The sequence below is a fragment of the Leptodactylus fuscus genome, chromosome 7 (assembly GCF_031893055.1).
Source record: "Leptodactylus fuscus isolate aLepFus1 chromosome 7, aLepFus1.hap2, whole genome shotgun sequence".
In the NCBI taxonomy this organism is placed as follows: Eukaryota; Metazoa; Chordata; class Amphibia; order Anura; family Leptodactylidae; genus Leptodactylus; species Leptodactylus fuscus.
In genome coordinates this window covers 127,688,631-127,716,598 of record NC_134271.1, presented here as the reverse complement: position 1 = coordinate 127,716,598, position 27,968 = coordinate 127,688,631, and the positions used below count along the sequence as shown (strand labels likewise).

The following is a 27,968-nucleotide window of genomic DNA, read 5'->3' as shown; positions in this document are numbered from 1 at the left end:
AAAATGAATGAAACATTACAGGGGGCGATCTCAAACATGTCCCTATATCTGCTCGTAATGAAGCCCAGGTTTGCTCCTTTTACCATCACAATGGACCTGGAAGGTTATCCAGTTGTCTCGAGCTGTTTGTAATGCAAACACAATGGAGTTTTAATCCACAACAGATATTATTCACCCTTGCTGTAAAACCTAAAGCCATCAGCTTACACAAGTAAGCCATAAAAAGAAATAGAATAGAATTTAGCGATCCCGGGGTCAGATACTTCCTGCACTTCCTGTTAGTAATTCATTTACTACATCTGATACAGTGCATTCATCTTTACAGGAAATTTACTCTCTGAGCGGTAGGGATCTGTTCAGACCAGACAAAGTTATCCCTAGGATATGCCATAAATATCTGATCGGGAAGGGAGGGGGGTCAATAGCTGTACCCTGTACTGATCAGCTGTACGCGACCAATTCTTACGCTCGTACTATACACAGCACAGAGCCGGAAGGAGTTGGCTGAGTGCCCTGTATAGTGGTCAGGCACTGTCACTACCCAATTCACTATACAGGGCACTCGGCCAATTGCTTCTGTCATTGTACGTGTATCAGAAGCAGCCCAAACAAAACTACAGCTACGTCATGCAAGGGGCGGCCATCGATTTATAAATATACCCTGGATAACCCCTTTAAGCAATGCAGCCCCTTCCAAGATGCAGCTACTTCCTAGATTCCTCAGGCAACAGTCAGATGGGGCACCAACACCATTGGGGTAACGCAATTTAATGGCAAATAATTCCTGTCACAAGCAATGACATTGAAAGGTGGGATGCCCCTTTAATAGAGCAGGGCTGCAGATGGGAAATCAGATTCACTGCCACTTCTCTGTGACACACTTGGCACAAGAACGGTTCCCTTTATGGAGATGTAAAATCTGTGAAAGGAGATCTCATATGTCATTTTTCCCTTGCGAAAAAAGTACCACATACCGTAGTACTTAGTGCTGGGTACTTTTTTAGGCTACGTACCAAGCCAAAGTCACTAGGAAAACCCATGTCCCAAATACTACCCATTACTTGGATGGCAGCTATCTACTGGAAGTGGGTACGTTTGTAGTCCCCCAGGGTAACCCTACTGACTTCATTACAATTGTGTAGAACAGTCTGGTGGGAATTTGCTCTTTTCCAGTGTATTTTATTGCTGTTTGCTGTAATGTGACTTGATGTAACTGTAAGTGGACCAAACCAATGTGGCTGAAGCCAGGTAGATGGGACATTCCTCATTCTGGGTTGGTTGCCCCTCTCCCCAGAAGAGGAGAGAGGAGCATTAGCTCGAGTGATCTACGTTAGGTTCATACCAGCATTCAGATTTCCGTCCTTTGGGTCCTTTTCCGAAAGAATGATACCCAGTCCGCTTAAAAAGTGGTTACATGTAGAGACAAGAGACTATAATGGGTCCGCCGGGTTTCCACTGAAAATGGCGGAGAGAAAAGTCTTCCGATTTTATGTGGACCATAGGATGGAGTCTCGTATGGAGACTCAAACACTTGTGTGAACCCACCGTCAGTCAATTGACAGTATAAGGGTGTATTCACACGGAGTAACGTGCCGCGTGACCTGGCACGTATACGCCGTGTGAGATTTTGTAGATTTCAATGGGAGCCTGGATCGTACACGCCGCGTTATTTTGCTGCCACAAAATCACGGCTGCAAAATATGTTCCGGCATATGTTAAAAAGAAGCAAGCTGCCCTTTCTTCAAGCGGACTCCGCGGCTGATTCTGCCTCAGCGTCTGCCTCGCACAGCACCTTCCGGACCACTCCCTGGTTTTGGTGGGTGCTGGTACCATGGCCATAGGTGATGTGAACAGACACATTGAAAATGGTCATGTGACGGACGTGGTAAAAATGGACATTAGACGTGTGTATAAGCCCTAACTTTTAGGGTGCACTCACACGGAGTAACGTGCCGCGTGACCTGGCACGTATACACCATGTGAGATTTTGAGCGCCGTATACGCTCCCATTGATTTCAATGGGAGCCTGGATCGTATACGCCGCATTATTTTGCAGCCATGACTTTGCGGCCGCAAAATCACGGCTGCAAAATAACGAAGCGTATACGAGACTAACTCCCATTGAAATCAATGGGAGCGTATACGGCGCTCAAAATCTCACATGGTGTATACGTGCCAGGTCACGTGGCACGTTACTCCGTGTGAATGCACCCTAAGTCAGGATAGAGTGAATATTGCAGTCAGGAAGTGAGAATTTTTTCTTTGCTCACTTTTTGGGACAGTTGTGTGGGAGAAAAAGTACAGGGGCAATTTTTGGACAGATATAGCTGCAACCAAGCCTGTGAGCATTGGACCAGGCTGAAACCTGCAATCCAGGTTCCAGTTGCAATCCAGAATCTAGTTTTAGAATCTAGTTTTTATAAGAGCACACTTTTTAAGACTGCTCAGAACCAGAAAGACACTGCCGGACCTCCATAGAGCCCCATCGCCAAGCCTCACCTCCATTCCAATGGTACCAAGCTTGTGACTCCATCTTGTAGAAGTGTAGTGGTTACCTGCTTTACTTCAATATACAGTGAGCCCCCAGTACTGGAGGACTAGTGGTTCAGACTACACCCACCATATCCTACCCATAACCAATTACTGCTCCCATGCGCCTTGACGTCCTCCATTGTGTTGGTGCATTTTCTTCATTGGAAAATACTGAGTTGATTTGATATGAGCTGAACTGAGTCATTCTGGCACTAGGCAATAGATAAGTTGCTATGGTGGCTGTGCCTGTGTTTCAATGGGCGCTACAGCAGTGTCTTTGCCTGTTCCATTCACAGAATACAGGCTATCTTAAGCTGTTCTCTTTATGTGCAAACACAACCAGGGTGAATCATCGCTATGACCTATTAACCAGATATCTCCTGCGCCTGAATGAAATGGTTCGGTAATAGAATTATTCAAGGAAATAGCTGATAATGAAGTTTTCTTATATTTTCATTAAAAGTGGTCCCAATGGAAGAGATACTCTGCAATCTGTAAAGCAAGATAGTATAACGATAAGAGACAGAAAATGTCACCACAAATGTCTATCCCAAAGTATCTGATCCATTGGGCAATGTGTCTTGGGAGAAGTGCAATGTGACCTGTGCGGAGGACATTGTGTAGGGAGGGGGACAAGGGGAACTGTAACCATCACCTATTGTCAATGGTAGATGCTGTCTTATCTATATATAGGTGTTACCTAACATTGTCATTCTATCTGTGCTGATAGTGAGATGATAGCTGTGAAGTGATCTCTACAGAACAGGAAGTGTCACATTATTATAAGCCTCAATGGCCTGAGTGAAAATTGTAAAATTACCCATTACAGTAGTAATGATAGGGAACAAACTATTCTAGGAATGACCATTCCCAATCATTGCCCCTTGGGTGACCCATGTCAAAAGATCTTTGTACTATGGGTAAGTTCAGACGGGGTTTTTGGACCGGAACCTGAGATGGAGGCTGCCTCAGGTTCCGGACCAAAAGACAGGTAGCTGCGACTGAATTCCGGTGCACTGCACCGGCATCCAGTCGTGCACTCCACTCCGGATTAGTCCCAATGAATGGGCCTAGTCGGGAGGTGGGAGTGTCTTCAGGCTGAATCGTGAGGCGAAATGGCCTGAAGAATGAGCATGTCGCTTCTTTTTCTGGGAGCCGGAACAAACCGACTCCCGGAAAAAACACCTGACCGGCTCCCATTGATTTCAATTGGAGCCGTCTTTTTGGTCAGGATTTTGAGGCGGATACGGCCTCAAAATCCTGACCACAAAACCCTGTGTGAACTTAACCTAAGGGGCTCTGGACCCTGAGGCTGGGTTCAGACGGAGTTTTTTGGACCAGACTTTGAGGCAGAGGCCGCCTCATAATCTGGTCCAAAAAACAGCTAGCCGCGACTGGGTGCCGTTGCATTGTATAAAGTGCATCGGCATCCAGTTGCGGCATTCCACTCCGGATTAGGCCCAAATGAATGGGCCTAGTTGGGAGGGAGTGTTGCGTGGCGGACGTCAACCGTGGAATCTGCCTGAAGAAAGGGCATCACAAAGAAAATGACCAGCACCCATTGATTTCAATGGGATGCGTTTTTTTGAGCCAGATTAGGACACGGATTCCGCGTCAAAATCGGGCCCAAAAAACCCCATGTGAATCGAGCCCTAAAAAATCCTGCTGTCCCCTAAATGACACAAGGTAGGGGCCCTCTTCTAGATCCTGCATTGGGGCCCAGGAGTCTCAGATTACTCCCATGACTGTACTTTTATATTATGACTTTAGTTAGTTGCTCTCAATATCGTAGTATTTTTTGGCAATGTTACTACACCAGGTTATAATTTTTTCACTATTTTTGTATCTGCCCACAATCTACACCCCTAACTTTCACTAAGCAACAGCTAACATTAAAATTCAGCATTTCACATGTCCTGTTATAAACTTTTCCTTTTTTTTCCCCTTCTCCAGCTGTGATTTCATATAGATTTTTATTTTTCCTTATTACGGTGGCACGGCCATTTCCTTGTAAGATCTATGCAGGGATATCATTTTTTACACTTTTGGGATATTTTGCTTTAACATGTTTTAGGGCAGATGGTTCTTTAACAGTTGTCTATCTGACAAGCGAGGGAACATCTTGGTCTAGTACAGGCCAGAGAAGCTGCGCATATACAATTAATAATGTATGTACCATTTGCCTGGATAGCAGCGTTTAAGGGGTTATTGTAGGTCTACAAGCTGGAGCTTAAATCTGGATGATTCGGATTCATATTCCTGTCGTCTGCAACCGGCCTGCCCAGAGTTAAAAGCACGGGCTCCACACGACGGACACGGGGAGGTCCCCATGTGTTGTCTATGCACAGGCCATGGTCCTGCTATTCCTTTCGTTCAATGAATAGGAGCCATGAGGGCCACAAAATAGGACAGGAATAGGATCAGTCCCATCTGATGGGCCCAGGCTGTCAGCCGCACACGGCACCGTGAAAATCATGGTCGTGTGTATGGGCCCATAGAAAAGCATGAGTCAGTCGCATCTGCAACTGGCCTTAGTCAGGTAGGACACACTAGGATAGCCCGTCGTCGAATGGGATTCACATGGCTTTTTTTTGGATCGGATATTGGCGCGGAGGCCGCCTCTGCCATACAGTGCATCAGCATCCAGTCGTGGTATTCCGCTCCGGATTAGGCCCAAATGAATGGGCCTAGTCGGGAGGGAGGTGTCGCACCGCGGACTCTTCAGTGGATTCCACCGCGGAATCCGTCTCAAGAAAGGAACCCATTGAATTAAATAGGAAGTGGTTTTTTGAGCCAGATTTTGACACGGATTCTGTGTCAAAATCCTGACCAAAAAACCCTGTGTGAACCTGGCTTTAGGCTGGGGCCCCATGGGCCGTAAACGCCACGAAAACCATGGCGTTATATATTACTTGCAAAGTGGATGGGATTCATGCGAATCACAACCCCACTTTGCGGAAGAAATCGCAGCGCAGACACGCTGTGATTTCCAAACCCATTGCAGTTTTGGAAATCGCAGCATACCAGTTATATCTACGGGAAAGCCGCCGGTAAGAGAAAGTCTGCGGAGGAAAACTCTGTGAACTTTTTCTTCAAAGTGCTGAGGAAAGAACCGCAGTGCATTCACGCTGCGGTTCTTCCCGCAGCTCTTTAGCACTGCGTTTACGGCCCGTGGGGCCCCGGCCTTATACTTCTACCTTCTGCTAAATCCACTCCTGGCTTTGACTAACAAAAAAAAACAAAAAAACAAGCAAAATCTGCAACAACAAAAAAGTTGTGTTTCCGCAACATGGGGCCTTAGTTTTAGGGCTTATTTTTTGTGGGGAAAATTGTACTTCATAATGGCACCATTTAATATTCTGTGGAAAAGATTGGGAAGCTGGGAAAAACAAATCTGAATGGGGTACAATTGGAAAAAAACACAGTTGCACCATTTTCTTACAAATTTTGTATCAAAGTGACAGTAAAACTACACATTACCTATACTTTGCAGATCAGTATGATCATGGCAATACCAATATTTAATAGTGTGTTCATGCTTTAATACATTTAAAAAAGCAAATAACCATGAAGCCAAAATTTCTTTGTATCGCCATTTTGTACCATCCAGAACTTTTCTATATTTCCATATATGAGGTTGTGTAATAGCCTAAAGTCTCACAACTGTGGTGCAAAACAGCTGTGAAAAACATCCATTTTTCACGCCCATTTTACACCTGAGGGGTGCCCGTCTTTTTTCTAATGACACCTTCCCTTTAAGTAGTATTGTCACAGCAGGTAGTAGGCATCCTTAAAGTGGTTTGAAGAACCTGTTTGACCCACATCCATAATGCTCTGGGTGGGGTTGACATGTGGCTTTTTAAATCAAGTGTTAATTAAGGGTTAAATGAAGGCTATCTGGGTGGATTGTTATGTTAAGATGTTTCCAAAGGTGCGCTCTTGCGAAGTGTTAAGCTGGCCAAATACATAGGATAAAGGTAGGCTGAATATGCCCTTTTTGATAGGATTTTTAGGATAGGGATTTTTGGACAGGATTTTGAGGCCTTAGGCTGCTTTCACTCCGCTCATTCTGACACATAAACACGTGACAGAGTGAGCGCAGTAAAACAGAATCCCATTGAGTTCAATGGGAGGCTTTTTTAATGCTTTCAATGTGATCCCAGAACAGTTGTAATTTATTCTCTAGCCCCCTCCTTTCCTGAGCAATAATGATTTCAATACAATCATGCTCTTTACTGTCAAGTAAGTGGGTCAGAACTGGAGTAGGAAGACAGGGACCGCCCACCTGACAACACAGAGCATTATTGTACTGAAACTATCAGCAATGATTGCTCAGGAATGGTGTGGGCTAGAGAAAAAATTCCAACTGCTCCAGAATCAGTGGGGCAGCAGTCATTGAAAGATGCAAAGAGTTGGAGTTGGTGAGAAAACTGGGGTGATAATGTTAATGAGGGACTCACTCTTGCAAAATTTCCTATTCCAAGTTGGGGAACCTCCTGTATTTTATTCCTGTGTATTTATTGGAGTAGTCCTGATGAAATATATTAGTCATTGCTATGACACGTCTGATGTTTTCTTCAAAAGTAACTGTGCAAAAAGAATTGTGGCGGGGAAGCAATGCAATAGTAATGGTAAGAGGAACCAGGCGCTATTTACAGAGTTCTACTATGTGTCACCTAGGATAAGTGTGAATACTGATGTAATATGGTGTCGAGGAGAACCTGTTTTACAGTACATCTTTAGATAATTGGGATACTTAGCACAAGCTGCAATAATGACCGGATCGGTGCTGACATCCCAGTGTAAGGCGAGGAACCCTGCGCTCTGAAGACTGTCAGCGTCACTCTTCAATTCACTTTAGTATGTTACTAATAGACCTCCGAAATTACAAGCTGAGAGGAAGCAGACACTGAGAGATTATTTCTGATAGCTGAATTGATAACACAATATGAACCATCAATCCATGAAGAACAAATATGAAGAATCCGATGTACGTGATTGTAACGGAGGAGGAATAATGACACTGAGAAGGTACTTAGAGAGTCAATGAAGTGTGCAGAGGCAATGAGCAGCCGGCTTCATTAGCGCTCACAATGTGCTCGGGATATGTAGGACTATCCCTAATGTGCTCCTGTGGTGGACTGAGTCTGGCGGAGGGAATTTAGTATGTCATGGGGGGTTCTTTTCAGTAAAAGTGATCGAAATCGAATGTTCAATGAGGTAATCGAATTAAAAATATCATAACTAGAGATGGGTGACGCTCTGAAGATTCGTTTAATTTCAGACCTTCAGCTTCGATTTGTTAGATTCTTGTGGGATGGAACTAGAAATAAAATGGAACTAGTTCTAATAGTATAGTATAATAGGTGGAGGCCCAGGGGAGGTGTAAATATTTTAAAAAACATTTATACTCACCTCCTGTTACCTCTTTTGGGCCTCCTCGTAGTGTCCGGCACTTTCTCTCAGTCTCCTTAGTGATGTCACGGGTCTGGAGTGACCACTCAGGCCTGTAAATAGGCCTCAGTCTTGACATGAGCACGCGAAGCGTCGTGACCCAGGCCTTGTAACATCACGAGAAGTGCGCCGAATGCTGTGAGTAGGCCCACAAGAAGGTGAGTAGAAGGCTAAGGCCCAGTGCCGTAACTATGGTATGGTTCAACGCACACTCAGCACTACTACATCAGATGCAGCTGAGCTGAGTGTGCAGCATAGTTCAGCGCACACTCAGCACTGCTACATCAAATGCAGCTGAGCTGAGTGAGCAGCATGGTTCAACAAACACTCAGCACTGCGGAGATGTAGTAGTGCTGGCCGTACACTCAGCTCGTCTGCATCTTCGGAGTGGCCGAGCTGAGCACACGGCCAGCACTGCTTCATCTCCGATGTAGCATCTTCGGAGTAGTCGAGCTGAGCGCGCGGCCAGCTCTGCTATATCTCGTCATAGGAATGCATTGACCAGCATTGATTGGCCAGTGTACAGCTTGTGGCCAATCAATGCTGGTTCTGCCGGAGGAGGCGGAGTCTAAGATCCGTCCACAGCCGTTTCCATTGTGATCCGATCTCAGATGTAGCAGTGCTGACACAGCACTGCTACACAGAGAAGCGGCAGAGCTCAGCACACACAGAGATAAAGCATAGCTGAGTGTGCAGCAGAGTTCAGCACACACTCAGCACTGCTACATCAGATGCAGCTGAGCTGAGTGTGCAGCATGGTTCAGCACACACTCAGCACTGCTACATTAGATGCAGTTGAGCTGAGTGTGCAGCATGGTTCAGCACACACTCAGCACTGCTACATCAGATGCAGCTGAGCTGAGTGTGCAGCATGGTTCAACGCACACTCAGCACTGCTACATCAGATGCAGTTGCAGTTGAGCTGAGTTTGCAGCATGGTTCAGCGCACACTCAGCACTGCTACATTAGATGCAGCTGAGCTGAGTGTGCAGCATGGTTCAATGCACACTCAGTACTGCTACATCAGATGCAGCTGAGCTGAGTGTGCAGCATGGTTCAGTGCACACTCAGCACTGCTACATCAGATGTATAATTTATAGAATCCCTAAGGAACATGAAAAAAAATCATCCATAGAATAGAGTATTGTAAAATCCATTGACTTCTATTGTAGGCTGCCTATGGCAGTATGTATTAGAAGCTCAGTAATGACAGGCTTGGACGCCTTCAATAGTCTTCCAGCTGTCATGGTAATGGATCACCACCTTGGTATCTCAATGTAAGGAATGGTGAATCGAGGCAGCATGGTGGTTCCCTCACGCTGGTGCTCTCCAGACACCTTGGTCACATTTTAAGAGGGGGTCTGTAATGTGGATGTTGGTGGTGGTTCTGATCACGTGACCCAGGTTCAGAACCAGCCCAGAATCCCATGGTTCATCTATGATAGAACTCAAGGGAAGCGAATATTGAACCCCTTTTAACCCTGAATTCCCTTACAGGGTATACTAAATGACAACGGAGTTTCAAGACAATCCCTTTAAAGGGATTCTACCATTAAAATCACATTTTTTCTCTTTCACATGTAGGAATAGCCTTAAGAAAGGCTATTGTTCTCCTACCTTTAGATATCTTCTCCGCACCGCCGTTCAGTAGAAATCCCGATTTTCGTCTGTATGCAAATGAGTTCTCTTGCAGCACTGGGGGTGTCCCCAATGTTGCGAGAGAAATCTCCTGCGCTGCCCATCTTCTTCAGGAATGGCCTCTCTGTGCATGCCCGCGGCCACAAGAAAAATGGCCACTTACACAGTAAGCTGTGTAAGTGGCCATTTTCTTGTGGCCACTTACACAGTAAGCTGGTGTAAGTGGCCATTTTATTGTGGCCTGTGAACACGCGCAGTCGGCTCTGCCCGAGACCTAGAAGTTTGAACCCAGCTCCGGAAGAAGACGCGCAGAGAGGCCGTCCCTGAAGAAGATGGAGGCGGCGCTGGAGAGTTCTCTCACAGCATTGGGGACGCCCCCAGTCCTGTTTGAGTGCTGAGGACCGCCTCCTCCTGCGAGAGAACTCATTTGCAAAAAAGATAAAAAAAACGGGATTTCTACTAAACGGCGGCGTGGAGAAGACATCTAAAAGTAGAAGAATAGCCTTTCTTAAGGCTATTCCTACGTGTGTACGAGAAAAAAAAATATGATTTTAATGGTGGAATCCTTTTAACTGATTTTATGATATTTTAGTGATATTTTGATCACAATATTTTAGTATAAAAAAAGTCAAGAACTGTCACTTCTTGGCTCAGTATATCCTATAATGTCTGATCTCACTATAAGTGGCGATTATGATAGAAATATAATGGCAGCAACTCAATAAACAGGTCAAATACTGACAAAGATCTCACACGTTCTAAGGTGTTGATTAGTAAGGAAAAATCAGAAGTGATCCTGGAGACTATTCCTGGGAACTGTGTCTATGGGATACATAACACGTCTGCATTAACCCCTTTAGAAAAAGTACATACAGAGGTCTCCGTCTTTTACAAAATCCATGATTTCCCAATATTCAGTGGGAGATGTTTATGGTACATATGTCTACACAAGAATGTGCCAGATTTGTATCAGGAGAAACACAAAATCCATGAAATGGTAGAGGTCCTGCATGTCCGACTTTGTGTCCGGTTAAAAAAAAAAACGGTTTTGCTGCGTAGACCATAGAAACGGCAGACATGGGCGGACACTTTGCAAACCCATTCAAATGAATGGGTTTGAAAACTGACTGCCGGTTTCCGTCTCCTGTCCAGTTTCTTGGGCAGAAGACGGAAACCTGCAAAACGGAGACCGGGCGCAGGTGTGAATACCTTAGTCATCGGAAGCAAAAGATGGCAGTTTCCATTGAATGACTGTAAGATATAGAAAGGACACTGGAAAATATTCTGACTTTCCATTACCTACATCTGCCGAAAAAAGAATAACCCTTAAGGCTGAGGTCCCACATTGCGGAAACGCAGCTTTTTTTTGTTGCAGATTCTGTTGCGTTTTTTTTAGCCAAAACCATCAATGGCTACAAAAGGATTGGGAAATACTAGAGCATTTCAATAAATTAGAATATCATCAAAAAGTAATTTTTTTTAGTAATTTAATTGAAAAAGTGAACCCCATCTACTATATTGAGTCATTACAAACATAAGGAACTTTTTCAAGTGTTTCTTTCTGTTAAAGGGGCTCTATCAGCAAAATCATGCTGATAGAGCCCCACATATGTGTGAATAGCCTTTAAAAAGGCTATTCAGGCACCACTAAAGTTATATTACCCCCCCCCCCCCCCCCCGTTTTACAATAAAACCCTAAAAAAAAATATGTTAATCTTATCTATCGTGCACGTACAATACATACACAACAACCATTTTGTTTACTTTTTTGGGTCCCAGGGAAGTAGCACTTATATAAGAGAACACTACATGTATATACTGGATTCAGGGACTCATATCCTTGTGACCTCTGAGGATCCCAGTGGTAGGACCTCCAAAAAAAGCCTCTTAACTATAACCCTAATTCCAAAAAAGGTGGGACACTGTAAAATGTCAAGAAAACAAGAATGCAATGATTCGGAAATTTCATATTAACTAGATTTTACTCACAATAAAATGACTTTCAATATCCCACCATCTACAGTACATAACAGAATCTGGAGCAATCCTTGTGCACAAGGGATAAGTCCATTGGTTATTATTGGATGATCTGTAAGCCATCAGGTAAAACAGACATGAATCAGTAATGTAAGTCATTGCATGGGCTCAGTAATACTTCCAGAAAGCGCTGTCTGTGAACACAGTTCTCTGCATAATCCACAAATGCAAATTAAAGCTGGATCATGCACAGAAGCCATATATCAACACAATCCCGAATTGCTGCCATCTTCTCTGAGGCCAAATGGAAAAATGTTCTGTGGTCAGAAGAATCAAAATATCAAATTATTTGTGGAAACCGCAGACTCCGTATCCTGTGGATTTAAGAGGAGAGGAACCGTCTACTGTAGCTTGTTATCAGCACACAGTCTAAAAGCCTACATCTTTGATGGCATGGGATTATATTAGTGCCTATGGCATGGGCAGCTTGCACATCTGGAAAGGCACCATCAATGCTGAACAGTATATAAAGGTTTTAGAAGAACCTATTTAACCATCCAGACAAGGTCTCTTTCAGGAAAGTCCTTGTATTTTCCAGAAAGATAATGCTAAACTAAATATGTGTTAGTCAAAAAAAAGGTGATAGGATCCCTTTAAGGACTGTTGCAAAAAGAAGAAGACGATGTTAATCAATGGTAGACATATCCATGTCCCAACTTTTAAAATCAAATGGAAAAATGTATAAAATCATCTTCTAATATGCATTGTATTGTGTAACTTTCACCATCTAATATGTGTTCTACACTCTATTGTGTAATGTTCACCATCTCATCTGGTTGTATGTTCCTTGTTCCTATGATTAAAGGGAGTCTATCATTTGAAAAAACTCCTTTTTAACTAATGGCATGTTGGAATAGCCTTTAAAAAGGCTATTCTACTCCTACCTTCTTTTCTTCTCGTTACTGTTTCTGATAAAATCTGTTTCTTCTTTTATGCAAATTACGATCAAGGAGCATGGGTGGCATTCCCCCTGTGCTCCGAGCAACCCCGCGTCATAACCTTCCGCCGTCCTTTTTGCAGGCACCGGACGCAGCACAGTGTGGATATCAAATCTCGCGCATGCGCAATCAGCTCTGCCACTTTGGATTCGGACAGAGTCGACTGCACATGCCCAGGCCGCCATTTTGGGTAGTCTGCTACATGAGCGTACTGCGCAGTTCTGGAGAACCGAGCATACTGATGTCAGCGAAAGGCATAAGATCCGGAGAAGAGTGAATACAATCAGCTAAGAGGCGGCAGATGATTATGACATGAGGCTACTCAGAGCATCGGGGGTACACACCCAGTGCTCCGTGACCATAATCTGCATAACAGAGGAAACGGATTTTATCAGAAATAGCGGGAAGAAGAAAAGAATGGAAGTTAGGAGTAGAATAGTCTTTTTAAAGACTATTCCAACATTCCATTAGTTAAAAAGGTGTTTTTCTAATGATAGACTCCCTTTAAAGAGGACCTTTCATGGTCCGGGGCACAGGCAGTTCTATATACTGCTGGAAAGCCGACAGTGCACTGAATTCATTGCACTGTCTGCTTTCACGATCTCTGCCCCGGGTGAAGAGCTATTGGTGCCGGTACCGTAGCTCTTCACAGTCAGAAGGGCGTGCCTGGCTGTATCAGGAACACCCTTCCTCACAGCAGCGTCTATAGAGCTGTACAGTGTGAGCGGGGTGGAACGCTCCCTCCCCTACTGATAGCACTTGTCTATGGACAAGTACTGTGAGCAGAGGGAGGGGGTGTTCCTCCCCGCTCACACTGTACAGCGCTATAGACGCTGCTGTGAGGAAGGGCGTTCCTGATACTGTCAGGAACACCATTCTGACTGTGAAGAGCTACGGTACCGGCACCGATAGCTCTTCACCCGGGGCACAAATCGTGAAAGCAGACGGTGCCCTGAATTCAGCGCACTGTTGGCTTTCCAGCGGTATATAGAACTGCCTGTGCCCCAAACCATGAAAGGTCCTCTTTAACTTTCACCTTCTGATATGTGCCTGTCTTCAATTGTGAAAAAATATGTTCAAATGAGATTTTCATATGGTTTCATTCTTGTTTTTGTTATATTTTACACAGCGCCCCAACTTTTTTGGAATTAGAGTTGTACTATTCTATGAATAAGTGTTTAAGCTTCCATGTGTAAAGACCCTAGAACACTAAGTGTAGGTGTAAATGGGAGACAGATCTTCTCTTTCTGATAGTCAAAAAAATTCATCCAGCAAAAAAACTAACCTTGCTGCTCCATTTTTGGATGGATTCCATCCGAACCTCCTATGGAAGCGTGTAGGAGATTTCCATGACAGATTTTGCATGGCTGGTCCGCTGTGTGAACCTAACGGTTCTTGTATGGTTGTGTGCACAATGTTGAGTGAATATGGATCGTGCCTTTAGATTACTGTTGTGGCTGTAATTGTTGGTTAAGATGGAACATTTTATTGCTGTAGCAGATAAGAGAAATTGTGCACACGTCAGAGGTTTGTGTAGCACGTGCTCCTCTCTAGCGAGCTGCCTTCATGACGCTTATTGACGTATCTTTGGTGTTTGTCCAGCGGAACAAGCATCCTGATAGTTATTGGGATGTTGATGGTTTTATTTTACGATGCATCAGCTTCTCCGACGCGTTTCTACATGTAGGAAGCTGGAGGATTTCTAGACAATCTTAGCTTTTGCTGTGAAACTGAAAATCAGCAGCTCTCAGTCTCTTGGTCTACATATGGTTACACCGCTTCCTTTGCTTCTTCGTATTGTCGGCGCAGAGATGGACAGCACACGGGTCACATCTGGCGTAGAGCCAGTACCTGTGTAATAGAAGCCTCATTAACCGGTCTCATTTTGTGGTTTTTGCTGTGGTCAGATGTCACATTGTGTAACATTGTGTGAACTGGACTTTTTCATACAGCGGTGAAGAGCAGGGCAGATTTCATTGGAATTTTGAGCAGGGGAATATGGTTTTCTATAGAAGCTGTTCACGCCTCGGTTCCCTCACAGCTTTGCTTTGTGTTTTTTGTGTCTTCAGAGAAACAATTCTACTGTCATTTCTAGGGAAAACCACACATTGTCTTTGCACAACTTATTTCCCCTATATAAGTCTGTGCAGGAAAACGGTCGCTATAACATAAAAGCCCAGTGAACATGTGAGAGGCAACGGCAGTCAGAACTGCGTTGGATGTGTGATTTTATGTAGGAACAGCTTCTGCTTCTTCTGACCTTCTTTTATAAACTTTTTCCCCCATCTCAGACATTTATGACATATACGCATTCCTGCAAGCAGAACTTTTCTCCCTGTATTTTTTGTACTGAAACCACATGGATCCCGTTATAGTTTACTAGCCTCTGCCTGCGACTTTGGCTGCGTGTTGTTGGCGTTGATGATCCGCCTATATTGAGCAAATTTCTGTCGTCAATGGTTTGCTCCGGCGTTTCGGCAGCTCTTAAGCTGTCCTGCTGCTGAACTTGATCCTCATGCCGTGCCTGTGATTGTTACGGCATCTCAACAGCTCGCTGGGATGCCATATAATGAGTGTGTTGTTGGCTTCGATGATCCCCTTCAGCTCCTCCACTTCAGAACTCTGTGACTTCTGGCTTCCTTCATAGCTCTCGTTATTTTACAATTTTGCAACAAATTAAATTTTCTTTTTCCAGGCATGTTTAAAAGTAACAAATTGCCAATTTGGATTAAAGGTGTTTTCCCATCCAGTGTGTCAGCATGTTGCCTGGAGCTGATCTGATAATATGCAAATGGATGTACAGAATCCACTGAGGGTTAAGTGAGTGTTTACACATTGAGATAACAGGCCTGACTTTATCAGAACCTGAGATAAGCTGCTGGCAAGAACAGTGTAATATAGTATGTGAACATAAATTCATAACAGTCGTGAAGCCATGTCATTTACCGGGATAAAAAGTAGCCTATGTGTTAATCGAGGTTACAAACTATATATGTGCAAAATTTCATTCAAATCTGTTCAGCCGTTTTTGCGTAATTGAGGAACAAACATCCAAACACACAAACTTTCACATTACTACCCTCTGCCCGTGACTTTGTCTGCAGGTTGTTGGCATTGATGATCCGGCTATATTCAGCAAATTGCTGCCATCGATGGTTTGTCTGCTCCGGCATTTCTGCAACTCTCAAGCTGTCCTGCTGCTGAACTTGTTCCTCACACCTTGCCTGTGATTGTTCCAGCATCTCAGCAGCTCGCTGGGATGCCACATAATGACCGTGCTGTTGATGATCCACCTGCTCCGGCATTTCGACAGCTGTCCTGCTGCTGAAATTGTTCCTCGCGCTGTGCCTGTGATTGTTGCGGTATCTCAGCAGCTTGCTGGGACGCCATATAATGAGCGTGTTGTTGGCGTTGATGATCTGCATGCTCCAACGTTTTGGCAGCTCTCAAGCTGGTCTGCCGCTGAACTTGTTTCTTGCACTGTGCCTGTGATTGTTCCGGCATCTCAGCAGCTCGCTGGGAAGTCATATAATGAGTGTGTTGCTGGCGTTGATGATCCGCCTGCTCCGGTGTTTCGCCAGCTGTCAAGCTGGCCTGCAGTTGAACTCATTCCTCAAGCTGTGCCCCTGATTGTTCCGGTATCTCAGCAGCTCGCTGGGACACCATATAATGAGCATGTTGGCGCTGATGATCCCCGTCAGCTCCGATTGAGGAGACCTCTGTGACTTCTGCTCCTTCATAGCTCTCGACAAATTACATTTTCTTTTTCCAGGCATGTTAAAAATTGCCAAACTGCCAATTTGGATTAAAGGTGTTTGCCCGTGTCAGTTTTTCAGTAGTGCCTGGAGCAGATCAGATAATATGCAAATGTGTGTACACTGAGAGTCAGTGTGTGTTTACACAGAGAGCTAACAGCCCTGGCTTTCTCAGAAGCATAGATAAGAGCAGTGTAATATAGTATGTGAACATTAATTCATAACAGTCGTGAAGCCATGTCATTTACTGGGATAAAAAGTAGCCTATATTTTAATCGAGGTTACAATCTATGTGCCAGATTTGATCCAAAGCCGTTTTTGCGTGATTATGGAACAAACACACAAACTTTCACATTTATAATATTAGATTAGATAGATAGATTAGAAGATAATATTAGAAGATTAGAAGAATTAGTAGGAAGTAGGATGGGATCCACAGGTTTTCTTAAGCAACCGCTTTCATATGCGGATAGGTTTCTGTTCGGGGGATCCCCAAGCAGACTCCCCGATTAGAAACCCAAATGAAGATGTGAATTGGGCCTGATACACAGAGAATGGGGCAGGAAGCAAACAACTCTGTTCAATGTGTAGTGGTCATTTGAATGGGAGCTAAGCTGCAGTGACTCAATCCAGCCATTAGACAGAGAACAGCGCTGTCTGCTTCCTGCCCCATTCTCTGTCTGTTAACAGCTAACCTGTGGGCTGTCAGCTGCTAAACCCTCAACAATCTAATAATTTTTAACCTGGAAATTGCCTTTACTGCCATGACCAATTTTGGTCTATATGGCATGATGATTTTTCTGTTTTTTCATCCCCACCTTCTGAGCGTTAGAACATTTATACATTTCATAGAATCAACATATTTTTTTTTTTATATTCTTTTATGTTTTGTACAATAGGCAATTTTTGAATAAAATCAATTGATTTTAAGTCACTATATTCTAAGAGCCAAAGCTTTTCTTTTTTTACCTTCATAGCCATATTAGAGCATCTTATTTCTAAGTTAAGTGGTAACCTCTGGCATTGAAGAAGTTAATTGTCCGGGGAGTTTTAATTTTACTTCCTTCCTCAGGGTTTTTTCATGCTGGACCTGGGCAGAATCTGAATCCAGGTCACATGACCAGAACCAGCACCTTGCCCCTGTGTGGCTCAACCTCCCTTTCCTTTCCTGTTTTCAGCTGTTCGGTGGGGACGGACGCTCTATAGTATTTTAGGGGTTTAGGTAACACTCTCTTAATTGATAGCAGGGTGCACAATTACAAGGGGGGCTGGCTGGACTCCCCACTATTAACTGTATATTAGAAACATTGGACAGCACTCTAAATGATTTTGCTTTTCATTGAGTCAAATACCAAAATCTATAAATTTCAATATGGCCAGTTTTTATATTAGAGAACGCTGGATTCTCTTATAGATGTATAGATACCTAAGGCATGACCGCCCATCATCAGGCATAGAAGTCCAGAAGGTGTAGGTCACAGGTTAATGGATAATCTTAAGAGATGACTAGGTCAGGCCAAGGGGGATAGCGGCGTGTGCTCTACTATAGTAAGGCCAGCCCCCATAGCACAGGTGGTGGTGGTGAAAAGAGGAGAGGAGGTAAGGCGCTAGCTCCATTCATGTGACCCAGGGTCAGAACCAGCCCAGCATAAAAAAATAAAGGTGGAGGAAGCAAGTGAAATAAAACTCCCTGGACAACCCCTTTAAACAGTCAGGAGCGGAGTTAGTCCCTGTTCCAATGTAGATGAAGTTGTGGGATGAAGTTAAAGGGATTGTCCAACTCCTTTTTATTGATGACATATCCTCAGGATGGGCCAGACACCCATAGATTGGCTCTTTGAAGGGGCTGCAGTGCTTGCCCAGGAGCCTCATCCAGCAGAAGTGAATATGATGTGGTATAGCGGTACAGTGCATGTGTATGGTATGGATGGAAAATGTAGTTGTAGATCAGTGTGTGTATTAGAGGGGGCACCTCACCGAATCGTCCCCTGTTATAAGGGACGCTGTTTGGGCGGGGGATATTATAGATGTTGTATAAGTATCACCTGGCACTGTAGGACGTTAGGGCGGTATATATACAGTATATATATTGCGGTGTAGCAAATAAAAAGATAAGTGGTCACAAGCTGTGGAAGTCTACCGGGGACGTGGTAACATGGCACTTTTGTGTCATGGTCATGGCAAGGTGACCTAAGATCACTCTATGTAGCCGTCCATGTGCACTGTATGGCACTACATGGGCACTGATGGCTGCCACCTTATGGTGGTGTATCCAGTGCAGGTGGATGCCCTGCTGCTACAAGTGTGACTTTTCATGTCGTGCGACATCTGCACTGACTGGAGGTCGCTGGCACCAGGTGGCACATGGCTGTCCAGGTTGACAGATGGGCAGGCAGCACAGGCTTGCTTGTCCTGAGGGGCCAGTGCCCTAGGTGATGCCCTGAAGGACGCCCTGGTGAGTGGGCATCAGTATGAACTAGTGAACTCCCCCGTCCCCATCTCTTGGGTGTGTGAGGCTGAGCCCCAGCCCTGCGTATTATTGGAGCGCTATCACCCTCCGCTCCCCTCACAATTGGCCCTTCACGACGGTCAGTCTGTCATTGGCTCCGGGCACCGTTCTGTTCTCTGATTGGTCACTTGAACCAGTCCCGTTGTTCGCCGATTGGACAACAGGGTGAGACGAGCGCTCGCACTTGATTGGTCAGCGCCTCTGGGAGCTCAACCATTGGCCGCAGGGGGCGTAGCAGGAAGACAGAGTCAGTGCGAGCTGCGGCGTAGCGGATCCCGGAGGCTTGGAACCCTCCCTCCGCTGTCACCCGGAGCCCCTCCTCCCATCAGCTCACCTCGTCACCGCGGACACCCGCCCCCTCCGGAGCCGAGCCGTGCGGACTACCCCCGGGTGACAGGTAACGCGTGTGACAGCGGCGTGGGCGGGAATGCGGTGACAACACGAGGGACCCGGAGACGGGAGGGGCACGGAGCGGGTGGAGGGCTCCAGATGGGTGACAGGGGCAGGTGTCACCCCTGGGGGGCGATGCTGGGGATGTGCGTCATGTACCTGCAGCACACATCTGCAGGAAAGTTGTGACATGACATAATGGGGGTGGTAGTCGTGCGGGAGATGATGGGAGTGCTGCCATAGGTGACATCCTATAGGCTTCATATACGGTGACATCTGCACACACTGGCACGGTGGTCATGTGTGATGTACATCAAAGTATTCTCATATACTACAGCCACAATAGGAGGGCATGCTGGGAGTTGTAGTTCTACAGCAGCTGGTGTATAGCCCCTATGGCCGTGTCATCACACAGCATGGATATATAGCGTCTGTCGTGGGATACATTACATATTCGGTGGGATTTCTATAGATATAAGGACTCCTTAAAGGAATTGTCTACTTCTGACAACCCGTGCCGATTAGGGAAAATCCTTTGAATCAAGTAGTCGATACAGGACACTTACATAGCGTCTGTCAGGTGATATTTTAGATATTTGGAGAGTTTTATGTAGTTACAAGATCTCCTTCTTAAAGGAATTGTCTACGTCTGACACCTTGTGCCTATTAGGACAGGTTCCTTCCTGGAGTCAAGTGGTCGACACCGGACACTTACATAGTGTCTGTGATGGGATGTATTAGATATGCGGTGGGTTTTATGTAGATGGAGATTCTCTTTCTTAAAGGAAATGTCTACTTCTGACACTCCGTGCCTGTTAGAACAGATTCCTTCCTGGAGTCAAGTGGTCGACACAGGACACTTACATGGGGTCTGTCAGGTGATATTTTAGGTATTCAGTGGGTTTTATATAGATCCAATGTCTCCTTCTTAAAGGAATTGTCTACTTCTGACACCTTGTGCCTATTAGGACAGATTCCTGGAGTCAAGTGGTCGACACAGGACACTTACATAGGGTCTGTCATGTGATATTTTAGCTGTTCAGTGGGTTTTATATAGTTACAAGATCTCCTTCTTAAAGGAATTGTCTACTTCTGACACCTTGTGCCTATTAGGACAGATTCCTGTAGTCAAGTGGTCGACACAGGACACTTACATAGCGTCTGTCGTGTGATATTTTAGATATTTAGTGGGTATTATATAGATACAATGTTTCCTTCTTAAAGGAATTGTCTACTTCTGACTTCCAGGACAGATCCTTGGAGTCAAGTGGTCGACCCTGGACACTTACATAGGGTCTGTCATGGGGATATATTAGATATTCAGTGGGTATTATATAGATACAATGTCTCCTTCTTAAAGGAATTGTCTACTTCTGACAACCCGTCCCTATTAGTACAGATCCCTGGAGTCGGGTAGTCGATACAAGACACTTGCATAGGGTCTGTCATGTGATATTTGGTGACTTTATATAGATACAGGTTCTCCTTAAAGGAATTGTCTACTTTTGTCTATTGTCATGATGGCTTATGGCTGATGTCTAACTTTTTCGGCTGTTTTCTATTGATGTCTGTGACATTTCTTCTCAAATTGTGAGATTGACCCCTAAAGTTCTCAGTGATTTGTGTATCCCTGTGTTAGGGTATATGGCGGTAGTACACTTGGTGGGTAACTAGCTGGGGTCTTTACATTGCATGGACCCCCATTGATGCCAGTAGAAGACTTATGATGTTTCACTATTCGTAAAGGTGGATGTGCACCCCCTAAGTGACCCCCAGAATGTAGCCCTTACTATCTGTGCCCTGTCAGTGGCTGGGGGCTATAGCAAGGGCTTACTTATAGGCAGATGCCACCCATAAACCCCTATAGAGAGCCCCCACATATATATATATATATATATATATATATATATATATATATATATATATATATATATATATACATCTATTCCTCCTAGTAATTTATGAACCAATGGACAAGTAGGTGTTACCAGTAGGGGGTCGTGTCCTTATGCAGTGTAACACTGTCCAATTACAGCAGATTATGTAGGGACACACCCCTTTGACACCCAGTTGTCACTTTATTCATAAATTTCCAGGGAGAGTAACAGAGGAACAGCACAACACAGAGTTATAAGAAAAGATGCTGCAGAATAGATTTTTTTGATGGGGATTTCAAGTATTTAGTACAGGAGAGGCGATGGGTCCTCTGTAAGGGTTTGGTGACAGGCGGCACATGCTATTTCCCATCACTCATAGGACCGCCCACTGGACTCCTAAGCCCAGAATGCTATAAAGGAATACATTTCAATATATACTATGTATACTATGTATCAATCTTAGATATATGGTCTCAGGAAACACTTGGGTAGGTTTATATCCAAGCTGGTGAATGGAGGTTTATGGCGCAGGTCACGTGTTCTATTGATCTTACGGATATTGTGGCGGAATAACTAGAAGTAAAGGTCAGTCATATCATGTCATATCTGCCGGCAGTATATACTGTATACATTGATGGCTGGATCCCTTTTATTATATTACTGTATTATTCTATTTTCTTACAATATTGGGACCATTGTGGTATGATCATCACATCACTGTTCCATCTTAGTAACTATGTATCATCCAAGCCATGCTGATATGTTGTATTCTTCTAATTGATACATTATAGCTGATGCAAGGACTAAGCTGCACGGGGGTGGCAGTGTCTGACAGATCGCCCCCTCCCCTCTTGTGTAGCAATATATAGAGAAGTTATATCAATGGTGGGTGTGGATGGACGTCCATAGGGTGCAATTAGATATTTTTTATGTTGCTTTCTCTGCTTGGCTGCTTTCTGGTTGGGATAAATGGTCTGCACTTTATATATACTATTCTCCATGTCATTTATATCCATATATAACTGCTGCAAAAATGGATTCAGCACCAAGTCCGTGGAGAGACACTGGAAAATAGACTCTGCATACAACATCATGTCTGACTGTGTATAGCAGACACTGCAGAAGTCAGCGGTCTCCTGCCCTCACATGCTGGGAGTTGTAGTGCTGCAACAGCTGTATAAATATCCATCATTGTATATGTCACATGGGATATGGGAACTTGAGCTCCATTATTGATATAGTGGCAACGTAAACAGTGGCACTGCTCATGAGATTATATATAGTGTGTGTGTGAGTATGTATAAAATATATATATATATATATATATATATATATATATATATATATATATATATGTTGGTTTACTCCATTAGGGTCTATATTCTATATATTATTTGACTTGATTATTGATGTATGTATTATATATTTTTTACTCTTTTATGGTCTATATGATGTATTTTTCCTTGATTTCCTTGTATTATTATATATGTATTGGCTTACTTGATTATGATCTATAATAGATAGATAGATATTGCTTGACTTGATTAAATAGTATATATTATATATATTATCTATATTTGATGCCTTGATTATATAATATACGGTATATTAGGCTTCTTTCACATCTGCTATTTCCTGTTGTTCAGTTCCAATCGGTGAATGTACCAAGTACCGATTGTCTATAATGGCGTCCGTCAGGCTTCCCTTCTGCTGTCTGTCATTTTTCCAGACAGAAAAGTTCTGCATGATGGGGCAACACGGTGTCTCAGTGGTTAGCACTGTAGCCTTGCAGCGCTGGAGTCCTGGGTTCGAATCCCACCAGGAACAAAATCTGCAAGGAGTTTGTATGTTCTCCCTGTGTTTGTGTGGATTTCCTCCCATACTACAAAGACATACTGATAGGAAAAAAAATGTACATTGTGATCCCTATATGGGGCAATTTTTAATCAAATACTGCAATATATATATATATATATATATATATATATATCTATATAATTTATGGGCGTTCACACTTGCCCCTGCTGTCCGCTTGCTGTGATTCTGCAGAACTTGCTTGGGGATGGCTTATATACAGTCAGTGTATAAACCCATTCATTTCATTGGGTTGTTAAAGCAATGCGCCGGTGTCTGTATGCAGTAATAACCATCCTCTTGCATGTGACATGGCATCTACTCTTACACAGAAGCTACTTTAGCGATAAGTGAGATTCATTCATATTTTCAGCTTTTTATGGTACCTTTTGTGAAATTGCGTCATCACTTGATAAGTCGGTGTTAGTCAGATTAAACCCAGTGATCGTTGATCTCTGTCAGTCCTATTGAAGTGACTGGAGCGGTGATCTGGCATCTACCTACCACTTTTGTTCACATAGGAGACTCATGGACCCCTGTTCATGTGATCTCTGGGGACCCCAAACAATCAGACATCTTATTCTGTGCAGTAGGAATACCACTTTAATGGGACATATCAGAGAGTGTGAGCCTTTCCCTTGGATCTATGGTGTTATTACACAAGCAGATGAATGAGCCATGTTGTCTCCTAAAAGGCAGGAATGTCAGAGGATTCCCCAGTTATTAAATGCAGCCTGCGCTCACCATATATAAGCCCCTATTATATATACACGTACAGTACCGCTCCCATAGCCTGGCTTTAACCGTACTAGATTATCAGAAGATCTGGATTATTGACCCCAGAAAATTACAGTATACCAATATACGTCTAAGGGCAGGATAAGGATGCAATATTAAAGGGGCTTCCAGTAGGTTTCCTTCTGACTCCCATTCTTATCAATGGGATTTGTAAGGACAAATCCTGAAGCTTCTTCTTTCCTCTCGCTAAAAAAAATCAGCTAGATGAAAAAAATCTGCCCCTGACTCCCATTGGAATGAATGTGAGAATTGGGAGTAATTTTTAGGCAGATTCTGCCTCAAATATCTGCCTGCAAATATACCCTAAGGATATGTTCATACTGCGGAATATTTCCTAGATGAAAAATTCAGCTTCAGGAATTTGATGCTGAATTTTTTCACTTGACCAAATTCCGTGTCAAATTCTGCACCTGCCAGGCGGACCCGTCCTCTTCTCACATCAATGGGAATTATCAGAAGGAATCCACCCTAGGCTAAGGCCCTATGGGACGTCCCAAAGCAATAAACCGTGGCAGCAACTCATCGCGGTTCTTTCCGCAGCGCTTTAAACAGAAAGTTCCCTGAGTTTTCCTCCGCAGACTTTCTGTTACAATTATATCTATGGGGGAAACTGCCGGCATTACCGTAGGTATAACTGACATACTGCGATCTCCAAAACCGCGCCGGTTTAAGAACTCACTGCGTTTCCGCACAGCAGTTTTTACCACAAAGTGGGCATGGGATTCGCTAGAATCCCATCCACTTTGCCTGTACTGTAAAACGCCGCGATTTTTCTCACAGCGTTTCTGGCCCGTGGAGCCTCAGCCCTGACGCTGGGTTCACACCTGCGTTCATGTGTCCGTACTATGGTTTCCGTCTTCTGCATGGCAGAAGACGGAAACCATAGACCGGGTCCGGCCGTGCGCGGCGGTGAGCGTTTTAGGCTCTCCGCCGCGAAACCGGATTTTTTTTATCCGGACACAGAGTAGTGCATGTCCGACTCTGTGTCCGGATTATAAAACCCGGTTTCGCGGCGGAGAGCGCAAAACGCTCACTGCCGGACAGCTTTCTCACCCATTCAAATGAATGGGTGAGAAAGTCTCCTGCAGGCTTCCGTCTCCTGCATCTGTTTTATGCAGGAAACGGAAACCTGCAATAAGGACCCATGAACGCAGATGTGAACGAGCCCTTAGGGTGTGTTCTCAAGGTAGAAAATGAAGAGAAATTTCTCTTCATTTTCCGCCGCCGCCATTTCCGTTGCGGTCTAACCATGACAGGATGCCGATGCAGTGAATAAGCATTCTGTCGCAGTATCCCACTACGGATTAGGCCTAATCTGCAGGGATTCTCAAGCCGCCGACCCCGCAGCTGTATCATCCGCAGAATCCATGGCAAGATTGAGCAGGACGCTTGTTTTTTCCACATTTTGCTGCGATCTCTGCCTCCCATTGAAAACAATTGGTGGTGGAATCTTCTCCAGATTTGGGGACAAAATCCGCCCCCAAATCCGCGGCAGATTACTTCATGTGGACAGACTCTAATGGTCTGTTCACATGGAGTTTTTCTGCAAGTTGATAAAATCTGCTTCAGGAATTAGGAGACTTTTTTCACACTTTTTTTACATGATGCATTTTTTGTTGCGATTTTTGGCATGTTTTTTGCCCTGTTGTTTTTTGTTGTTTTTTTTGGCTCCAGCTCTCAGTATGAACTTGGAAACTTCTCTTTAAAAATGCTATAAATTTTTGTACAAACCGCACGTCGCGTTTTTTTCCACCTCCCATTGACTTCAAATGGATTTTTCAAGGCGGAATCCACTAGCGTCAAAATCCGCCTGCCAAAATCTCTGTGTGAACATACCTTTAGGGTCCATTCATGCGGAGGAAAATAGTGAGGAATTTGGTGTGGAATTTCAGCGCCTCCCATTGACTTCAATGAGTTCTGCTAGCTTATTTTTGCGTTATTGGAAAGAGGAACCCATTGAAGTCAATGGGAGGCTTTTTTTTCAGCGCTGAAATTCCACACCAAATACCTCACCATTTTCCTCCGTGTGAATGATTCTTATTTGTTTTCCATTTGCTGAAAAAAAAAATTGTAAGAATAATTCAGCATCTGACTCCCATTGAAATCCATGCACTGCCTTAGGCTGTGCTTCCATGGTGTCATCACATAGAATAGATCATTGTAGATTTCACATGCTGGTGTCTCCGGGAGCATTATAGGGATTGTGGAGGACTTGTTCTGGGTGGTTTCATGCGCTTTATGTCTTTTGGTTTGCAGGGCTCTGTCCATATAAGTGACCGTATCTCCCCTATAGTTGTTCTATAAAGAACACTGCTCTCGGTCTGTGACGTGGCTGCTTCCAGGGAACAATAGATGACTACTATACAGCAGATTGACGTAGGTTTAGACTCATTATTTTGGAGCAGGCAGGACCCCCTGCGATGAATAGAGGGGAGCGGAGCTGCCACATCTCCCTATGAACATATGTGGAGTGCTATTCTCTGGTCCCAGGATTCGCACTTTAGTACAGCACATTAATAGTGTTAGTGAAGCTGCCACAATCTACAAGCTGACGAGATCCAGCGACACCATGCAAGACGTAACGGGAGCGAAGCGCTCTCATCTCCTAGCGTGACTCCAGTGTACCCGTATGTCCTGCTGAGGAGTGGGCAGAGGTGGACAGGCGGGCAGATTACCTTGTGAAAACGCTGCAAAGCCTTATTTGTGACAAGTTCACACTGTCTATGGCACACCGGTGTGTATTTTAATAGCAGATACAGGTGCTGTAGCCTCAGATGTACAACAACAACCATTTGTAATGCGCGTTTCTCACAGGAGACTCAGCCATGTGTCTGTACGGGGTCTAGCCCCATTGAATGGTATTCCATGCACAAGCCATTAAAGGGATTCTATCACTCAAATCACACTTTTTCTCGCTCACACATAGGAATAGCCTTAAGAAAGGCTATTCTTCTTCTACCTTTAGATGTCTTCTTCATGCCGCCGTTGGGTAGAAATCCCGGTTTTTGTCCATATGCAAATGTGTTCTCTCGCAGCACTGGGGGCGGTCCAATGCTGTGAAAGAAATCTCCAGCGCCGCCTCAATCATCCTCAGGAACGGCCTCTCTGTGCATCTTCTTCCGGAGCTGGGTTCAAACTTCTAGGCCTCGGGCAGGGCAAACTGTGCATGTCCACAGGCCACAAGAAAATGGTCGCTTACACAGCTTACTGTGTAAGAGGCCATTTTTCTTGTGATCGCAGTCATGCGCAGTCTGCCCTGCCCGAAGCCTAGAAGTTTGAACCCAGCTCCGGAAGAAGATGCACAGAGAGGCCGTTCCAGAAGGAGATGGAGGAAGCACTGGAGAGTTCTCTCTCAGCATTGGGGACACCCCCAGTGCTGTTTGAGCACTGAGGAACGCCCCCAGTGCTGCGAGAGAACTCATTTGCATACTGACGAAAACTGGGATTTCTACCGAACCGTGGCGCAGAGAAGACATCTAAAGGTAGGAGAAGAATAGACTTTCTGAAGGCTATTCCTACGTGTGATTGACAAAAAAATGTGATTTTTAATAATAGAATCCCTTTAACTTGGACAAATACGACGTGTGACTTCCTTTTTTGTCAATGCGACTATTCACGAGTGTTTTTAATGACCATCAAAATCTAGAATATGTCCTGTCTTTGACAGAAGTCTATGAATGATCCGTGAATGAACAGCCTGTATTGTCCTCCCCCCCCCGGCCATGGTTACTCTCCACAATCGTGTGAATATTGCCTGAAACCAAATCCGAAATCCAGACCATTTGGCACCTGAATTTTTGGGATTATTTTATGCTATTTTTTCCCCCTGATATAGTGTGTATTGTGTATATATAGTATTGGTGGATGAATATGAGGATGCAAGTCTTCATTCACTCCTGCTCTCATACAAGGATGACTCCTCCGAAATGTTGCTCTGAATTTCTCAGAAGAGGAGATGAAAGGAGAGGGAGTGGCTCTTATTTTCCTGCGTACTAATATTATTAGGCTTTTCCAGGCTACATAATTAATGCCCTATCCTTTGGTGAGGTCTGACAGCTGGGTTGGAAGAGGCTGCAGCATTTGGTTGAGCACTGCAGCCTCCTTAAGACTTACCATACACAGTGCCATACAATATACAGCTCAGCCCCTTTACTTGAATGGGACGGAGCTATATTCAGGCCATGGA

At 44.3% G+C, this 27,968-nt stretch overlaps 1 protein-coding gene across 2 annotated transcripts in view; it reads left to right on the top strand.

Moving 5' to 3' along the window:
* The window catches only part of BAHD1 (bromo adjacent homology domain containing 1), a 115,704-nt gene that overhangs the window by 50,880 nt on the left and 36,856 nt on the right, over positions 1–27,968 (top strand). The window contains exon 1 of one of the 2 annotated variants that reach the window (XM_075283050.1): positions 19,109–19,260. The exons of the other annotated variant lie outside the window; for it this stretch is intronic. The gene's annotated coding sequence lies outside the window, so the exon portion shown is untranslated. Of the gene's footprint in view, positions 1–19,108; positions 19,261–27,968 lie in introns of those variants that run through there. 2 annotated transcript variants of the gene reach the window in all.